The sequence below is a fragment of the Typopeltis vanoorti genome, chromosome 4 (assembly GCF_054136105.1).
Source record: "Typopeltis vanoorti isolate ZY-2024b chromosome 4, IOZ_Tvanoo_1.0, whole genome shotgun sequence".
Classification (NCBI taxonomy): Eukaryota; Metazoa; Arthropoda; class Arachnida; order Uropygi; family Thelyphonidae; genus Typopeltis; species Typopeltis vanoorti.
This window is the reverse complement of record NC_143552.1, coordinates 171,846,215-171,860,373: the sequence shown is the minus strand read 5'-3', so window position 1 is coordinate 171,860,373 and position 14,159 is coordinate 171,846,215. Positions and strand designations below refer to the sequence as shown.

General features: G+C 36.4%; 1 pseudogene; it reads right to left on the bottom strand.

Moving 5' to 3' along the window:
- Positions 1–5,459, bottom strand: part of LOC150107848 (serine/threonine-protein kinase pim-1-like) — a 108,840-nt pseudogene extending 103,381 nt beyond the window's left edge.
- Between the last annotated feature and the right edge of the window lie 8,700 nt (positions 5,460–14,159).

Here is a 14,159-nt window from a genome sequence, read left to right as displayed (position 1 = left end):
TCTGGCCTATATAGACTATGAAAAAGCATTTGATTCAGTTAAAACATCTGCAACACTAAAAGCACTTGAAACCCAGGGAACTGAAAACCATATATTGAAACACTAAAACATATTTACAATAATGCAACTGCTGTAATTAAATTATAAAAACAGTGAAAAGTTCCCAATACAAAAAGGCATCTGGCAAGGCAACACCATATCTCCCAAATTATTTACAGCTGCACTAAAGGAAATCTTTAGAAGCCTTGATTGGGAAACAAAAGGAATAAACATAAATGGAGAAAAGCTGCATCACCTGAAATTTGCAGATGATATTGTCCTGATAGCAGATAATATTGCAGATCTGGAAGAAAGGCTAAATCAGCTAAACGAAGCCTCCAGAGAAATTGGATTAAAAATGAATAGAGAAAAAACAAAAATAATGATGAATAAATACATAAACCATAGAACTATCAAAGTTGAAAACCATGAAATAGAACAGGTTATTTCATATGTATATTTGGGCCAATTTGTATCCTTTGAGGAGTGCCAAAGAAATGAGATTGAACGAAGAATTCATCTTGGATGGAGGTTTATGGGAAAATGAGAGACATATTCAGAAGTGATATCCCTATCAGTCGAAAAAGGAAAGCTTTCGACCAGTGCATACTTCCCGTCCTAACATATGGAGGAGAAACATGGACTTGAACAGAAGCCCTAAACAAAAAAGCTGCGAACACCATAACATCGCATGGAAAGAAGTATGCTAAAAATAACAGTAAGAGACAGGAAGACAAATATCTGGATAAGATCTCAAACAGGTGTCATGGATATTGTAAAATACATTAAACAGGCTAAGTGGAGATGGGTTGGCCATATTGCCAGATGCAGTGACAGGAGATGGACTAGAAAAACAACAGAGTGGAGACCAATGGATGAAGCAAGACAAAGAGGAAGACCAAGAAGAAGGTGGAGAGATGAACTGAAACAAATTGCAGGAGTGAGATGAATGGAAGAGGCAGAAAACCAAGGGATCTGGAAAATCATGGGGGGACACCTTCGTCCAGCAGTGGACAGAACCAGAAGGTTGAAAGAGAAGAGGAAGAGAATAAATTCCCAACGATAACCAAATGAAAATTAACATGCAGATGAGAGTCAGATTGTCAAAAACCACATGATGGCAATTCCTCAAGCATGGGAAGAATCTTTGAACAACAGTGCAAATTTAACAATAAGATTAAGGAACAAAAATATATATTGTATTTTTCACATTATTTTCTGTATGTTAGATTCAGAAAATACAATTTGTAAATAATATTTCATTCAAATAAAATGTGTAAATTTCAATGAACAAATTGGGTGGCGTTGATATGTTTTATAAATTTAAATAAAACCATAACATTTTTTTTCTTTGTGAAATTTCATGCTACACACTAACCAGACTTTTTTTTTTTTGAAAATCCAATCATGAAACCGTATCAACTCTTGAAAGCTAAAGGAAATGGGTATTAAATTAACAGGTAGAATTTTAGTAGAGAATATTTCACATGAAAAGTGAAACAAAATAAATAAGGTATCATAGCATGCAGATAACAAGTGAATCAACATGCATATCAAAAAATACTCTCCATTGGAAGAGAAAAATCAAACAATATTAACGAACTTAATAGGCAGACCCGTTCTTCATTTAAATGATACCAAATGATGAAAACAATATGTGCATAAATTTTAAAACTTTGAAAAAGCTGATGAATTTCTTGTTTGCTGTGATCATAAATAGTTATTTGAGGGTCAACATTTTTTTTTCTTTACAATTTTTCTTTATTTTTTTCTGAGGTAATTTTCATTTGAAATAAGAGTAAATAATTATTTATTTGTATTGGAAAGAATATGTAATATAATGATTGTGTTAAAATATATATATATAAATATCCCTACTATGAAATAAATGTCAGGCTGAGAGGACAGCAGTCAATTGGGACTAACGGAAATTAGTTTTACATAGTTGAACTATGTAAAAACCATAGTTCAATTTGTTTGGAAGTGTCACATTCAGAAAAAACACAGGAATTCCACATAAGTACCAGAGGCAAATAGAGGCAAATCATACACTATGAACATCAGCGCAAATGTTAAATCAGAAGAATAAGAAAAAAAATACCATCTTTTTCACTTTATTTACATTCTGCATGTTAGATTCAGTAAATACAATTTGTTAATAATATTGCAATCAAATAAAACATATTGAGAGTTTATTATTCACTTGGTTAGACTATAATAAGTTTAATTTAATCCTTTAATACCTTTACTACCTTACAACATTCCGGAAGATACTTTCAGGTGCAAACTTTGTTTGCTCACACTTGGATAAAGGATTAAATTAAACTTATTATAGTCTAACCAAGTGAAAAATAAACTCTCAACATCTTTCTCTGAATCCGTAGTAATTTAATAATAAGGTTGTACACCCTTTGGCAACTCCTATAAGTTGGGATGACCTCTCCTTGCTTCTGCCCGGGATATGAATGATCCATCGACCGTGAGATGCGGTGATTGATTCATTCAATCCAATACTCTTGGAGGGTAATGGATGGCAATGCTGTAGCCAATGAAGTTCTAACTGAGGCTCGGCTATTGCTGTTACCTTCCTGCCATGATCAGAGCTTTAATAGCTCAATAACACCTTATCCCTACACTGTCCTCTACAGATAACGGGGAAGATGAAAAGCATTCTTGCTTCGCCCCTTTAAGCCAGTCCTTATAAGGACTATAAGGACTGGTGTTTCCACTACTGCGGCTGGCTCCCACTGAAGAGACCTAAATAAAAGTCAAAACCAGTATGGGTAGTGGCCCTTGCCTTAATGCATAGCATTACAGATATCTGCAAGGAGATGTCTATTTTTTATTTTTTAAAATACAGATTGGTTTTTTTCTCTTCATGTAAACTTAAAAAAAACACCATTACCAAATCATTAGTGAACAAGATAACGTTGATTCGAAAATAGGTTGTCATTTGCAAATAACCTTTTAGTGATGTCACCTCTAACTGGTAGTGATAACATCGGAGCAAATAAAAAAGTGTATGTTTGAGTGACACCAGCATATAATTAAATTATTCAGAAAAGTCTAAACACTGCCGCTATCATGAATCTACTCTAAGAATTCCTACCCTTTAACACGAGAAAATACCCCAAAATGTATTGGAAAATTAGTACAGCCATCTATAGATAACCAAAGACAAAACATGACGAAAATGAAGGATGTGTGTCACCCTGGGAAAATTCCAAGATATCTTATCTCAAAAACATCGCCCACAATTCCATATGCAAACCAAAACACCATGTGATATCACAGAGAGGTATATGTTCCCCAGAAATTTTCAAACACAAAACATCACGATTCCTTATCTCTAAGCATCACACACAATGCTTTAAGCTAACCAAACACCCCACGTGATGTCCCTGACAGATGAGGGCCCCAGCGAAATTTCAAACATTTCCAAACATTATCTTATCACAATAACACCCATAATACCATACGCAAACCATTTACTTAACTCATAACAACACACATCTAGGATACTGACATCACTTCCCCTTTCACCCTACCACTGTTTGGTTCATAGTATCCCACCAATCATGCTTATCTCCCTTTTCCATTCAAAACAATAACGTCACTTATTTACAAGTAACAATTACGTCACTTATCTACATCTGATAATAATAACAAGAAACATTCACGACACTATTCCTCATCTTATCTTGAGCCGCTTCATATTGTCCGACCAATGAGGACACGATTCCTGCGTCACTCCCCCCCCCAACATTTATCCTACCACTATTTGGTTCAGAGTGTCCGAACCGTGACGTTATGAGTATGGAATGCTTGGAATTTCCTGCAGGAACAGGTGGCAGTGACGTCACGTTTCAGCTGTTACTTTCCCCACCATTTACTCTACCCCGATTTGTTTTGGAGTGCCACTCCTATTGACTGGAGTTGAATCTATAATCGTTTTTCTTCAGGTTGCCTTAACACTGCAGAAGCAAATGCTATTACCATATTTCCCATATCGCTACAAAAGGCACCCTGAAAACCAGCTGATTTTTGATCATCATTAATTCGAAACCGAAATTACCTACCGTTAAAATCTGTGTAGACGCTGTCCTTCAGGTAGGCTCCAGAACCGAAATCAATGAGTTTAATTTCATCTCTGTTCAGGTCCACCAGAACATTTTCGTCCTTAATATCCCTGTGAATAACACGTTCTCTATAGCAAGATACCACTGCTTCAACTATCTGTTGGAAATACCTTTGCACTAATAGTTCGAGAGGTCCTTTCTCGCTAATCACTTCAAACAAATCTTTCGACATCTCGGGCCTCTCCATTACGATATGGTATGAATCTCCACTGTCAAACCAGTCAATAATGGTAACAACACCGGGGATGTGTCGCACTTGCTGCATTAGGCATATCTCCAAAGGCAAAAGACGTCCATTCATCTATAAATGAAAGGGGGAAAGAGAATTAAGTTCACGTGATCTCTCATCATGCTGCTTAAATCATTAGAATAAGTATATCATACAATCACATTATGGAATGCTTAACATGTATTGAATTTCATGTTATTTAGTAATGCCGTTTTAAACGATTATGTTTAAACATCCCCCATAGCGGTGGGGGGGTATACATAATTGGTAAATCTGACTAACGCTTCGCAAATTTCTTTCCCAGCGATATCAGATATGAAAACAATCAGTCCGTTAAATTGTGAAATATTGCACACATTAATATGATTATCACTCTTGTTGAAACAGAACATGCAAGTTTCACTCGTAAAGTACACTTTCTTTTATACCACCAATGTAGTTTAACGTTAATTCATTCGCAGTTTACGCTAGAATTAGTAGTTATTCAAATACGTTACAAGGAGTCGGTAATGCAATCTTGTAATATAACTTAAAAACATTCAGAATACAAAATGACTCACTTTCTTTCTAATTAAGTAATAACTAAATAACTTTCCTAATTAAGCGATTTCAAAAGTTGAAACGAAAGAGCTTCATCGCTTCATTAATGTTTAAAGTAAAAAGGAATAAACACTGAAAACTAAACAAGTTCCATAAAATATAAAATCTCGGCCTTTCACATGGGTTAACCTATGTACAAGGTCGTAAAATGAATGAAGGAGACAACCATTTTTACTACAGAAAAAAACACTTAAAGAAAGAATCGAACTTACCTCTCCCCATTCTGTTACTTTCACCTTCAGTACATGCTTTACGGCAACCTAAGAAATTAAAATTAAATTAAGCAACTGAAAAACAAGATAATTTATGAAGTACGACATTTCAAATTCAAGAGCTGAATTAGGAAACTCACCGGTGCGTTATCCTTTAACCTCTCACCCTCAAAATCTGACCAAAAACCCTCCTTTACCTAGAAGTCTGCCTAGCACGTACTGTTGCTGAAAGGACTCCATCCTAGTTATTGCACTCTTGGAAGAACTATCTGGCTGTTCTATTTTTTTTAGAATGCTCTCTATTTGGATCACTACTGAATTGGCTCTGTTTATGTAAATAAACTTTGTCGATTCGAGTTAAACTATTGGGCTGTTCTACTACATCGCTATAACGGCGTTCATGCGATTCTTTATTACAACGCTCTTTATTTGGATCATTACTGAAATGGCTCTTCTTACGTAAATGAACTTTGTCAACTCGAGTTGGAATATCAGGCTGTTCTACTATATTTCTGTAACGACTTTTATTCGATTCATTACTACAATGGCTCTTCTTACCTAAATCAGAGCCGTCGGCTCCTCTTCTACTCTTGGAAGAACAACCAGGCCTTTCTCCTGCATTTTCGGTTCTTTTACCCCTTTGAGACGAAATGCGCGAACCCATATTTGAATGACCGTGAAACAAATACCGTTTAAACAGGCGAGCGTTGGAGTGAAATCTTCGAGATTTCTTATTCAAACTTAAAAATTTCGTGATGGAGACTTTTTTAAGTGTAAAAGTAGTGAAAGGCCTGTGAACAGAAAAAAAAAGAGAAGGGGAGGGTAAACAGGCTAAAATGGTAAAGAGACTGTGAAATTTTTTTTAGTTAAAAAGGGGGGGGATAAAAGGCAAAAATGTTGCTGAATATTTTCAGCAACATTTTTTGATGAATATTTTGAAACTTATTTTATAATGAATGCTTTACAGTTGCAGTTGGTATACGGCCCTGATCTAAACTGCTGTGGGCAGGTTTTGTAGTCTTCGTCGCTTCCAAATCATAGAGGGACGAAGCGACTTCGGAGAGGACGCAAAAACCGACTGACAAAAATTATTTCAGAATTAACATGTTAGCTACGAGAATCCATTAACCGCATCTAATCTACATCGTTTGGTAGAAGGAAGAGATGATACGACAGACGTTTATGCTGTTGAGATATTTACCGGATGGATGCGGGATAAATATTCGAAAAGCAATATTTTCTTGGATTGTGTCCACATCCAAGTTTTTCATCCTCAGATCCTCTTCCACTAGCTCCCCATCTCATCTTTCGCCGCCCCCGCTTCTCCTTTTTCTCCTATTCGAAAATATTCGAATAGGAGAGAAAGGAGAAGGGCCGTCGCTAGAATTTGTGTAAGAGATCGGTATTTTTTATATTATTTATTATTATTTTATTTATTAATACGTGCAGAATGGCAAGTGAAAGGGAATAAATTGCTAAGGGTGTAAATAATTCCATAACGAGGCGATTCTCTTGCAATATTTGGTGAAGTACAGCATATGATAATTGATAGGAAAACTTCCCCCTGATGTACAATAATACCAATTTAAGAGTATATCACAAGCTGGATGGAGGAACTAGAAAGAGATGCGATAAGAGCGCGCCGATCACTCTAAAAGGCAAAATATACAGGATAGTGGTGAAACCAGTGCTATGAAAAAAAACTGTGGCCCTGAGGGAAAATAACATCAGTAGGATGGAGGTAGCGGAGATGAGAACGCTTAGGTGGATGGTCGGTGTGACCAGAAAGGATCGTCTGAGAAATGGCTATGTAAGGGGAACGGTGAAAGTTACGAACTTAGGAGCGAAGATACAGCAAGGTTAATATGGTTTGGTCATGTGACGAGGAGGGAGGATGGGTATGTGGGATGAAAGGTCATACAGATGGATGTGCAGGGAAGGAGGAAGCCAAAGAAGAGATGGGGAGCTGGTGGATGAGGATCCAAGGATGAAGAACTTGGATGTGGACTTAGCCCAAGAGAGGAGGATGTGAAGGAGACTCATTAAAAACAGCGACCATGCTTACGTGGGATTAGCTGCAAAAGAAGAAGTTCACATTCTTACGCATATATTGTTATCAAAATTAGTGGTGTAATCAGAGGCGCCCTGTGGGTAAGAGGTGCGTTGGTTCAAAATTATAGCTCCCATAAAACAGAATTTGCAAATTAAAATGAAATTTTAAATGAAATGGCGTTCCACCTGATCAGGCACCTTTGTGCCGGGAAAAATCTGCATACCACGGCGCTGGGAGTAATAATAATAATAATAATAACCACATTATATAGCCATCGAAAGGCTTTTTGGCATAAATGGAGCAAAGACATTTTAATTTCCCTGTAGCCTTATTGATTTTGTAATCAGTTTGATTATCTTTTAGATGTTTTAAAGATTTTTCCAGCTGGGCTTCACCTGCCCTTCCACTATGGTGACCAACTTTAGTCGGGGAATTATTTCATTACGTTTCCTAATATACACTCATGTTCACAGAAACCGCATCACCAGCTGTATCCGCGTTATGTGTGTGTGTGCGTGTGTGTGTGTGTATGATTCACTTCAAATGCCTATTTGAAAAGGAATAATAACAAAGTAATTGTCATGAATAATAAAGAAGGTAATATAACATTTTTATTTTCGATTAATATTTGTCTCTTTTTAGTACCAGTTGTGACATAATCAGGAAATGACAACAAACTTGACTAAATTAGCTGTATATAAGAAGGCGTTCAAGCTAATTTTAACTTAGGGTTATGAGAGCTGGGTTAGAAATAAAACCCGTGACCAAAGACTAGAGACAGCAGATATGATTTTCCTGAGAAAGATTAGAGACGTGAACAGATGGCATCAATGGCAATAACATATTAAAAATTAGGATATCAGGAAAGAACTTGATATTGTTAGCATTCAGGAATGCGTTAGCAGAGCTAATCTCAGGTGGTATGGTCTTAAACAGAATGGGCGAGGAAAGATTAGCAAAACAAGTGTTCTCTGCCAGGCTGGCAGGGAAAAGAACCAGAGGATGACCAAAATATAGGTGGATTGATACGGTACAAAGTGCCTTAGAAGACAGAAATATATGATCTAATAATGTTGGAGTCTTCACAAGTAACAGACTGATTTGGAGGAAAATTGTAGATAGGAAGTTAGTAATTATGTAAATTTTTCACGTTGTACTATCGTATTCTGTACACCCCTTGAAGGTGCATGTCAGGAATTTGATGATGAACAAACGACAAATTTGCCACTTTTTCAAAATTGACTGGACAGTGGAAAAACAAATACGGATATAAAAATTTAGTTCAACTGCACACTTTTATTAATATTCCAAGCTACAATTTCACTTTATTATTATTATTATTATTATTATTATTACGGGCAACTCAAAGGAGTCCTTAGACTCATCGAGGGAGGCCCAAAACATCATGTCAAGAACAACTATTCAACATCCACACAGTATCTATCATACTTTGCCTTGAACTCATTCACAGTCATGGCGCCCACAACAGATTCTGGGAGCTTATTCCACTCATTCACCACTCTCCAAGTATAAAACCTAGTTCTAACACCCTTGCCAACCACACTCTTGCCCAGTTTCTATGGATGGCCCTTAGCCCTCCCACTATCAGTCCTGTTCTGAAAAATATCCTCTGAATTAATCTTATAGAAATCCTTCAGTAAATTGAATGTCTCCACCAATCAACCAATTTCTGCAACCCACAAATCTTCAACTTGTTCTTATAAGGTTCATTCCATAGACCTGCTATCATCTTGGTCACTAGTCTCTGGATTCTCTCCACCTCCTCCCCATCAAGGAGAAACCCTGGCGCCCAGATCTGGGTACAGTAGTCAAGATGGGATCTTATCAAGGCTTGATACAGAGGAACAATAACTTGCTTGTCTCTGTTCGTCAAAACATTCTTCAGTAACCAAGTGATTTGATGAGCTGATTTAGCCACTATTGCAATGTTCCCCCTAAATTTCAACTCCCTATCTACCAACACTCCCAAATCCCTTGCCTCATCAATCTACTGGAGTACAGTTCCACCAATGTGGTATACTTCTGCTAATCGTTTCACCCCAAAATGCATAACCTTACTCTTTGCCACATTAAATCGACATCCATTCTCCTTAGCCCAATCCTCCAATCTATCCAAATCATCCTGCAAAATTTTGACATCATGTGCATTCACTATTTCTCTACCCAACTTTGTATTTTCTTCTTCTTCAAGTGTCATCCAATAGAAGGAGGTTGGCAACCATGGCACGGAACCTTTTTCTTTCTTTTTCTGCTCTGGAACATTTATGGTACTTCAAGCCAGTCCAGTCCTTGATTTCTTCAAACCACATTCTCTTGGGTCTACCTCTCCCTCTTTTTCCATCCACTTTCCCTTCTAATATTAATTTCTGAATGCCTTCTTGTCTAGTTAGATGTCCAAAATATTTAAATTTTAACTTTAATTATTTTATTTAACGTTCTTTTCAATTTTCTTTCTTTAAAACATCTTCGTTTTTCATTTTCTCTGTCCATAGTATTTTCAACATTCATCTGATGGTCCACATTTCGAAAGCTTCTAATTTTTTCTCTGCTTCTTTATTTAAAATCCAAGTATCACTGTTGTAGAGAAGGCTTGACCAGATATAGCATTTTATTAATCTTTTTCTTGTGTCTATATTAATGTCTCTGGATGTTAGAACAGTTTTCATATCAATAAGGGCTTTTCTTGCTATCTCTATTCTTCTTTTTATTTCTTTAAGTTTACAAAGGTCTGTAAACATTTGTCCCAAATATATAAAAGACTGAACCTGTTCAATTTTCTTTTGGTAAACAGTTATGTTCAGTTTCTTATTTATTCGTTCTTTTGATATAATCATGCACTTTGTTTTCTTTAGGTTAATAATTAGCCCCATGTCTAAGCTTCTGTAAATTTCTGTGATTAAGTTTTGAAGATCATCTTAAAATTCAGCTATAAGAACTGTGTCATCTGCATACCTGAAGTTGTTGAAGTTCCTACCTCCGACGTTTTACACTCTTCAGTTCTGAAATATTTTTAAAAACTTGCTCACTATATATTTTGTATAGTAAGGGTGATAAGACACATCCTTGCCTTACTCCTTTTTTGATTTCAAAGTTGCCAGAATATGTATTTTTGTATTTTATTTAGGCCATTTGATTCCAGTATATATTTGTAATTATACGTAGATCTTTTCCTTTTCACCCATTATTCTGTAGGATATGTATTCATTTCTTGTGATCTATTGAATCAAATGCTTTGGTATAATCAATAAAACAAAGATATATATGCTATTCTGGTTGTCAAGGCTTCTTTCACATAATGTTTTCAACTTGAAGATTCCTTCTCTTGTACCTTTGTCTTTTTGAAAACCTGATTGAGTGTCTTCTATTTCTACTGACAAAGTGTCTTTTATTCTTTTTAGGATTATTCTCAGTAGTAAGTTTGTAACATGGCTTGTTAAACTTATTAGTCTATATTCTGAACATTCAAAAGTTCTTGGAATTTTGGGAATAGTGACAAAGATGGATTTTCTTAGATCATCAGGGATGTATCTTGTATTATAGATGTTATTAAAAATAACCTTTAGGTCATTAAGTGTGTTTTCATTTACTTTCTTTAACGATTCAATAGGGATCTGATCAGGGCCTGGTGTTTTACCTGTGTTTATTTGACTTAGAGCATATTCTATTTCTTCATATGTAATTGGCTTACCATCCATATTTTGTATATCTGGTGCGTCTGTGCGATCAGAGTCAAACAGTTCTTTTCCATATTCTTTCCATCTTTTTATGATATCTTGTGTCTCTAGTACCATTTTTCCATTTTTATCTTTTATACAAGGATTATGGTTGAAATTTTTCTTTTTATTTGTCAGGGCTTGGATTGATTGATTGATTGATTGATTGATTGATTGTATCATCAGAAAACAAATGAACAGTTCCTCTCAGATTCTTTCCTATATCGTTATTGAATAAATTAAATAGAAGTGGTCCAAGAACAGAACCCTGTGGCACACCACTTGTCACAGGTCGTCTATTGGACTCTACCCCTGAATAAACTACTCTCTGATATTTCTCCATCAACCACCCTCCTATCCATCTCACCAACCCTATATCCATCCCCATATGCTGTAGTTTACTGATTAGAATTCCATATGGTATTTTGTCAAAGGCCTTAGCAAGGCCCAGCAGTATCACTGTATACCCATTATCCTTATCCAGTTCAGCCGTCACTGTGTTATAAAACGTAAGCAAGTTAGTGAGGCATGATTTACCCTTCACAAAACCATGCTGTCCCTCATACAGTATCCCATTTTCATCTATACATTCCTGTATTTTTCTCTTGACTACTTTCTCCAAATCGTTGACAACAACTCCTAATATGCTGATCGGTCGGTAATTTGCAACAGCAATCTTGGAACCACTTTTATGCAGTGGAACTATTTTCCCCTCTTTCCACCCCCCTCAGGACTAACCCAGACCCGAGACTCAAATTAAACAAAATGGTCAAGGGCACTGACAATTCTTTAGCCGCTTCACGTAAGACCCGAGCTGGTATACCATGCAATTCAACAGATGTATTCACATTAAGGTTTTTTAATATGCTATTCACCTCAATTCCCATATAAGCTATTTTTTCCTTCATTCCTGCAATATCACCACCTGGATGATATACTCTTGCAAATTTCTCGCTCAGTAATTCCACTATATCAACTGATTCGGTTACCTTCCTACCATTAAAATCATTCTGCCGTATACATTTTTTCTTTTACTTGCAGCATATCGAAAAAACTGTTTGGGATTCTCTTTAGCATGCGTGGATAATTTCCTTTCATAATCCGCTTTTGCTTTTCTTACCACACTCGTTACCCTTCTGGCCTGTGCTTTATACTGTTCAATGGCCTGCAGGTCACTTTTCACTTTAAATTCTTTCCACAGTTTTTCTGTTTATTACTTCGTGATTTTTATGCCTCTTTCCTTTATTACACATTGGCATCGGCAGGGCATTGAGAAAATGAATGACCTGATGGATGCAACTATCAATTCATGGTTCCATACCATATAATAACTTCTTGGAGATACCGAAGCGTTTTTGGCTTCTTCTTATGTATTTCCGTGTCCATTTGGTATCACAAATTCTCAATAGGGTTGAGATCTGTGCTGTTTCCTGGCCATGGTACTCTCTGAATCGAGTGTTCATTGAGTCATTTATTAACCTACATCAAAAATTAAAGTTTTGGAAGCACTAAACTCAATTAGTATGGTACAATTTATGGTTATAATAGCATTACTTACACTACATAAGCAAAGTGGATATTAGATGTAGCATTATTTCAAAGACGAATATAGAAACTATGAATGTTTGGTAAGTTGACTAGAGAACTTAGAGCTTGCGGGAATACATTCCTCGGTATCCCCGATTTGTCTTAGTATGGACTACTTAAAAAAACACAAGCGCTGCCCAAGCGTCCATATATTCGACTTTTGTCAGTCTTTAATAATGGTTTCGCTGGCCTGAGAGCTGTTTCGAACTGGTTGGTTCTCTTCAGAGACCAAGCAAAAACTTTAAGAGAGCAAAAACTCTCAGTACTAAGGAACTTGAAATATGAGAGAAATATATTTCCCATAAGCTAACTCTCGGTCGGTGCATAAAAGTAATTAATAAAATAAAGAGCCAAAGGTTCGCTGATGTAAAATTACACAGGCAAGGTGGATATTAGTTGACCAGAGAACTCACTGTTGACATCAGACAGTCGGGATTCAATTTTCCTCCTGATAGTCTTTAAACTGTTTGCTGGTGCACTGCAGATTAAACGTTCCTCGTCGGAAAAAATTACTCTTTTCCACTTTTCCACTCTCTTGGTTTAACAATGGCTTCTTTTAGGACCCCTATCAGTACGTGTCGAATGGGTCTTCTCCAGACAGTTACAGAGCTTCCCACAACTCCCGTTTGTTCTTTACAGTCCTGTTTCAATACTCTGGACGACGCACGGCGATTTTTGACGCACAGCCGCTTTAAAATCCGAACTTGGCATGGTGTAGATAGTAAATTTCTTCCTTTCCCCTTCTTCCATTCAGCAGATCCGGTTTCCTTCACTTTCGACAGCAGCGGTACCGCAGTAGATTGACTACAGGATACATTTTAGCTATTTCACGAGAGGAACAGCCTTCTCTATTCGAGGTGCGAATCAGACTTTTTCTGCGAGGTATTAATTGCACGTAACTCAGCACGAAAATGCGAAAAGTAGCTCTTGATGTTTATTTATAATATGAAAAATTCCGACGCAATAACAGTAACTATTACATTATACAGAAGTTCGTGGAATCATAGATGATGCAATACAACGGAATATCTAATGATAAACCAATGAAAATGACCATTCGACTACAATGATAAAAATTATATTCATGTAAGGTGATGCCGTTTCTATGAGCATGAGTGTATATAAGTGGATTGCAGAAGTGAGTTTTATAGGATCGATGCGTGGGATGTTTCTGCACTTCGCTAGCGGGAACAGAACGAGGGGTCATTCCTGTAAGTTGAATAAAGGTGTGGTTAGTAAGGGTGTAAGGGCTACATTTTTTACTCGGAGAGTTGTGAATGAGTGGAATGGGTTGCCAGAGTCAGGTGTGAGTGCTTTGTCTGTTAATCTCTTTTTCTGTTTCTATTAATGGATTCAAAGAGAGGTATGATAGATCATGTGGATAGATTGGGTCTCCCGCAATGAGTCTCCGGACTCCATGGAGGTGCCTGTATAATAATAATAATAATAATATTTTTTAAATAATAATGATATTTTTTAAATAATAATTTTTTAAATAATTTTTATTACTCTGAAATATTTACATATGTGAAATAATCATCTTGAGTGGCATTCCAATATATTATT